The sequence below is a fragment of the Arvicanthis niloticus genome, chromosome 2 (genome assembly GCF_011762505.2).
Source record: "Arvicanthis niloticus isolate mArvNil1 chromosome 2, mArvNil1.pat.X, whole genome shotgun sequence".
NCBI classification, from domain to species: Eukaryota; Metazoa; Chordata; class Mammalia; order Rodentia; family Muridae; genus Arvicanthis; species Arvicanthis niloticus.
In genome coordinates, this window is record NC_047659.1 from 146,562,947 (window position 1) to 146,568,946 (window position 6,000).

A 6,000-nucleotide genomic window follows, 5' to 3' on the forward strand; every position below is an offset into this window, starting at 1 on the left:
AACTTGGCATTCCTTACACCACGCTCTATCTTTTCTTCTCTCCAGGAAGAAATGAGATGTGGGTACTAGGAGAGCATCTGAGTAGCTGGTGCTATGAGCAACAGGGATCACAACTAGATGCAGCGATGGCACCCTCAGACAGAGACTTGACTCCAATCCCAGCAGTGGTGCAAGTCCTGGGCCAGCCTGAGATACCTCAGGCCCCACCAGGAATTCATATTCCAGGCCCTGCTGGCTCTTGAGTCTGACCTACAGGACGGTAGCCCAAAGCTCCCTTCCAGCCTGTGGGAGATGATCCTGGGACTGGCTTGACTTTTACGGCTGGCTGTCCCACTCCATGATCCTGCACAGTTGTGACACTGCTCTCACAGTCGGGCTTCTGAAATCCTCGCTGTGGTGCTGAGTCCCTGTCACTGTCTATAGGTCTTTGAGTTTGTCAGTTCTTATCCTGAATTATTCTTAAGCTCCAAGGGACAGAGTGAGGCCTTGTGGGCCCTACTCCAGGGTGAATTTCTCTCTCTGCATCTCCCCTTGGTCCTAGCCATGTACACACATGTATGTATGTGTGCACACACCCACACAACCTGTGCTGCTATTCTGTCCAAAAGTCCCTTTGGAACCTTGTGCTTTTGTCCCACCTGGGTTATGAGACGCTGTGCTCATCTCTGACCAAGGTCTCAAGTTTATGAATGAACCCAAACATTGTCCTGCTGTCCATAATCGCTCCTGTCCTAAGTCCCTTGACTGGCATTCTTCAAGCCTTGTTGGTTCTGAGACTTGCGACCTGACTGAAGGCATTCTGATTTCTGAAAGCTCAAGATGACATCAGGGCCTGGACTCCCATAATTCTTCGTGGCCCTTTGGGAAGTCCACTACCACTCTATACTCTCTGATCATTGTTTGTCTTACTATCTGTCTCAGTTAGGGTTTTACTGCTGTGAACAGACGCCATGACCAAGGCAACTCTTATAAGCACCGCATTTAATTGGGGCTGGCTTATAGGTTCAGAAGTTCAGCCCATTATCGTCAAGGCGGGAACATGGCAGTGGCCAGGCAGGGATGGTATGAGAGGAGCTGAAAATTCTACATCTTGTTCCAAAGGCGAACAGAAGACTGGCTTCCAAGGAGCTAGGATGAGGGTCTTAAAGCCTATGCCCACAGTGACACACATCTTCCAACAAGGCCTCGCCCACTCAAACAAGGCCACACCTCCTAATAATGCCACTCCCTGGGCCAAGCATATTCAAACTATCATACCACCTCTGCCCTGGTTCTCAGGTGTCCTCAGCCTCCTGATCATGACCCTGGCAAGTGACAACTGGGGTCTAGGTCCTCCCTGGAGTCTTTCTTTCCTCCAGATTGGCCTCTAGCTTCCTGTTAGTCACATCTGGGTAAAGAAAGGATGAATGGCCTTAAAGACAGTCTGTCTCTGATGGCACAAAGGCCAGTCACTGATCACAACACCGCGCAGGAGGGCAGTGACTGAAGTGAAGTTCACATCTCTCCCAGGGAGGTTCTAGATGGTGCACCCAGTGATCAGGACACGTGCCTGCCTGGCCTGTTCTAGCCACGTCAGAGGACTCTGGAGGTGCTGGTACAGCCAGAGGCAGCTGATCAGACTGCAGGCATGATGCATCTTTATCCACAGTTGGTTCTTGATTCCACACCGTCCGCTCCTCATCAATGTGTTCTGGGAAGTCCCTCTGCTGTTAGAGACAATGATAATCACAGTGAGTGCTGGTTAATTCCCTCCTGCTTCTCCTCATCCCCACTCCATGCTAACTCCTGGTACTTATAGTCAGGGAAACGCACTTGCCTGCACATGTTGCACACTCAGGCACACATGCAGGCACACACACTTTCTCATATGCCATAGATTCATATGTGCACAGTCAGACATGTGTACACTTGTTACATACATATTCAGACACACAAGTGCATACACACATCACACACACACACACGTATCCTACACGTTCTCACATGTACACATAGTCTCAGTCCTGTATCGGTACACATCCACACATGCCCATGTGCATGCACAGAGGTGCCCTTGCCCACATGCCCAATGAATGTTCTTCCAAGTGCACGGATGTATACATTCTCACACATATGCAGATACGTTTGTGCACAGACATCCAAGCAGGTGAACTTGCACACATACCCACAGGTGCACCTCTGCACACACTCAGCAGGTCTACACACCATACATAGTGGGATTAAGGAAGACAGGACTCTGCTAGCAGAGGCTATCTCAGGGTGGGAGGTGACTGAGTATGCACTGTGGCCTGGGAAGGCTGAGGGGAGCCAGTGAAGGGACCAAGGAGAGGGAAGGGTGGGTCATGACTAAGCGAGCTGGGTGCTGAGGGAATGAGCCTTCTGTTCAGTGCTTCCCCAGAGATCCAGGTCCTTTCCTGATGCTCCCTTATACCATGGCCACTTGGTACCCTTTGCCTTGTCACCCCAGTGGGGCTCTACTGCAGCTCCCGTGCCTCCTGAGTGTTAGGGTCCTGCCTCAGCCTGTAACTGGAGAGATGTGTGAAAACAAGTACAGCGGGGTTCACACTCACTGCTGCACAAGTGCAGCAGAAGTCACACTCACTGCTGTAAAAGTGCAGTGGAAGTCACACTCACTGCTGTACAAGTGCAGCAGTGGTCACACTCACTGCTATACAAGTGCAGCAGGGGTCACACTTACTGCTGTACAAGTGCAACTGGGCTCACACTCACTGCTGTACAAGTGCAACAGGGCTCACACTCACTGCTGCACAAGTGCAGCAGGTTCACACTCACTGCTGCACAAGTGCAGTAGGGTCATACTCACTGCTGTACAAGTGCAGTGGAAGCCACACTCACTGCTATACTCACTGCTATACAAGTGCAGCAGGGGTTGCACTTAGAGCAGCAGGGGTCACACTCACTACTATAGACAGGGACCAACTGCCTTCCTCTTTTCCTCTCCAGGGCAGGAAGACAAATTGCATCTGAATTTGAGTTCCTAGTTATAATAGGCCATTAGTGTTTGGGGGTCACATTTTGTGGTGGGTGATCCTCTGCCCAGGAATGGGGGAAGGTGTGCATTTAGCAGGGGCTCCACTGGTAGAAGCAGCTGAAGAAATAGTATGAACTTTTACGCCAGGAGGAAAGTCCTGGAGGCTTCAGACCCTGTCCTGGTGATATCGGGTCTTCCCTTTGTGCAAAGAGAGTGAGGAAGCAAGTGGAAGGGTGTGGCCTGAGGCACTTTAGGGACTTTGGTCATGGGGCTTTGGAGAGGGTGGCCTCTGGTAGGAGGCACTGTGGGAGACATGTCCTGTGAGAATGTGGGGTGTGGCAAGACTTTGGGACATGTGTCTTCTAAGGTAAGTAGGGAGCTTGTCCTTTTTGTCTTTTAGTGTGAGATGCAGGCCACCTGAGTGGGAGTCAAAGGTCATTCATTCTACTAAGCATCTGTCAGTGCCAGTGAACCAGGAGCGAGGTGTGCAGATGAGTCACACCCAAAACTGGCCTCATGCATTCTTCATCCAGCTGACCAGCACTCAGCCTACACTATCCTGGATCTATTTCACATTTTGTCCTTTCCTGGAGACCCCAGGGAGGCTTGCCCCCCCCCCCCACCTTAATCTCTCTAGTGTACTGACAGGGAGACTAAGGCATGGGGAAGTCTCACATGAGTCTCCCTGCTAGAGACTGGCTATGCTGAGCCTTCCCAGGGTCCTCTTCCTGAGAGATGAATGATTAGGCCCAGGACAAAGACTGAGCACTATGCACAACTTTATAGAAACATTTTCTTTGGAATGGTGTGTGTGTGTGTTTGTGTGTCTATGTGCATGTGTCTGTGTATGTATGTATGTATATATGTATGTATGTATGTATGTATGTATGTGTGTCTGTGTGTAGTGTGTGTTTATGTGTTGTGTCTGTGTGTATGAGTGTGAGTCTATGCATGTGTGCAGAGGCCAGAAGAGGATAAGGGTGGTTGTTGTTGTTTGTTTGTTTGTTTTCTCGAGACAGGGTTTTTCTGTAGTAGACCAGGCTGGCCTCTGGAAATTCAGATTCATCTTCCTCTGCCTCCCTGGGGTTAAAGGCCACACCCAGCTAGAAGACTTCCTCTTCTTCTCATTGTTTTATTGCTTTGAGGTGTGGTCTCTCCTTGAATGGGGAACTTTCCATTTCTATAACGCATGTTCAAGGAGCCCTTGGAATCTGCCTTTTTCTGACCCAAATGCCAGGGTATCAGGTGTGTACAGACATGCTTGTCTCTTTACATGGATGCTAGGAATTTAAATTCAGTCCTTATGTTTGTAGAGCAAGCCCTATACCTGTTGGGTCATCTCAGCTTCTTATAAATTCATTTTTTGTAAATTAAATTATTTTATTTATTTTCATTCCAAAAGTTGCTCCCCTTCCCAGTTCCCATCCCCAAATTTTTTACCCCTCTCCCCAAATTCCTTTTTAAAAAACAACATACAAACCATGTATGATGCTATGTGACTACAATTCCAGTATTTTAGAAGCCAAGGGAGTAATTCAAAGTCATATTTGGCTACTTAGTGAGCTACAGGCTAGCCTGGGCTACATAAGATCCTGTCTCAAAAAAAAAAAAAAAAAAAAAAAAAAAAAAAAAAAAAAAAAAAAAACAACAACCAAACAAATGAAAACAAAACAAAACTAAACTAAACTCAAAACAAAATAAAACAGATGGATAACCCTATACACAAATGCATGATTTAATCAGATCTCCCGAGGCAAACAAACTTAAACTACTGTGGAAATTACAGAACTCTGTCTCTTCATCCAGAATTCTCCATGGGCCTGTCATCCCCAGCACTCCTCCATCCAAGAGTGACCCTAACCAGTCCTCCCTGAACACTGTGATTGAGCTGTGCCTCTCTTCTTAAAATGATTAAGCTGGACAGTGTCTGTGTTCACCTTTAGTCCCAGTGTAGGAATTTGGCTAAATTTAATTTTTAGTTAAAGTTAATTTTTAACTGCCCCAGGACACATCCTGGGAGGAGCACATTCCTGAGTCCAAGGACACCTGCTGGATTACCCTGCTGGATTAACATTCAGAGGAAAAGTGGATTAACATTCCTCAGACCACAGGGGAGGAAACCCACCCGTGGGTGCCCTTGCCACTTACAGACAAGGGAAGTCCTTGCCACCTCATTCCCCAAAGACCAATCAGTTTAAAAGTCACTCTGTTCCACCAATCATATTGTGCCTAGTCACTGTTTCTCTAGTCTTAAACTTTACCCCTTAAACTGTATAAAAACTGCTCTTAACCTCAACTTGGGGTTCTTCTTGCCTGTATGTGAGAGAACCCCAGTGCACGGGATTATTATTATTATCATTAAACCTCATGTTATTGCAGCGAATCCCATCCTTGAGTGTTTCTAGGGGAGCATGTCCCCTGGTTTTGGATCTTTAGGTCCACCGAGATACGCTTCTTTCCCACAACTCAAGGATTGGAGGTTTTCATTTGAGTAGATGTGTCTTCTGTTTTGTGTTTTGTGTCTATGAAATGTCTGTGCCCGTGGCAGGAGCAACTGTCTGTGTACTGTCTGTGAAGTGTCTGTGTGCCTGAGGCAGGGGCGATTGTCTGTGTAGCCTGGTTTCTGTGCTCGTGGCAGAGGCAAGAACTGGGCAGGCCATGGAGAGCAGTTTGTTTGCGACCCTGGGATAGGGTCAGGTTACAAGTTCTGGGAGGGAATTTGTGGGTAGTGGAAGCAGTGGGACAGACATGTCAGCATGCTGCAGGCCACAGTTCTCTGGAGGACACTCCAGAGTTTGTTTGTATGGGAGATAAGATCAGGAATGACCCTTCTCCATTTTAAGGTGGTCTTCAGCCACTGCCACCTGGGTCAGTGTTTGTTGCACTCTTGTGGCAGTGTATTCATGTCTAATTCTGTTTGTGTTGTTCATTGCTGGTGGTGTTAGAAATCTGTTAGATTTGGTGCAGCATAGGCTGGCCAAGTCATCTGAATCTGTTAAATTAGGTCC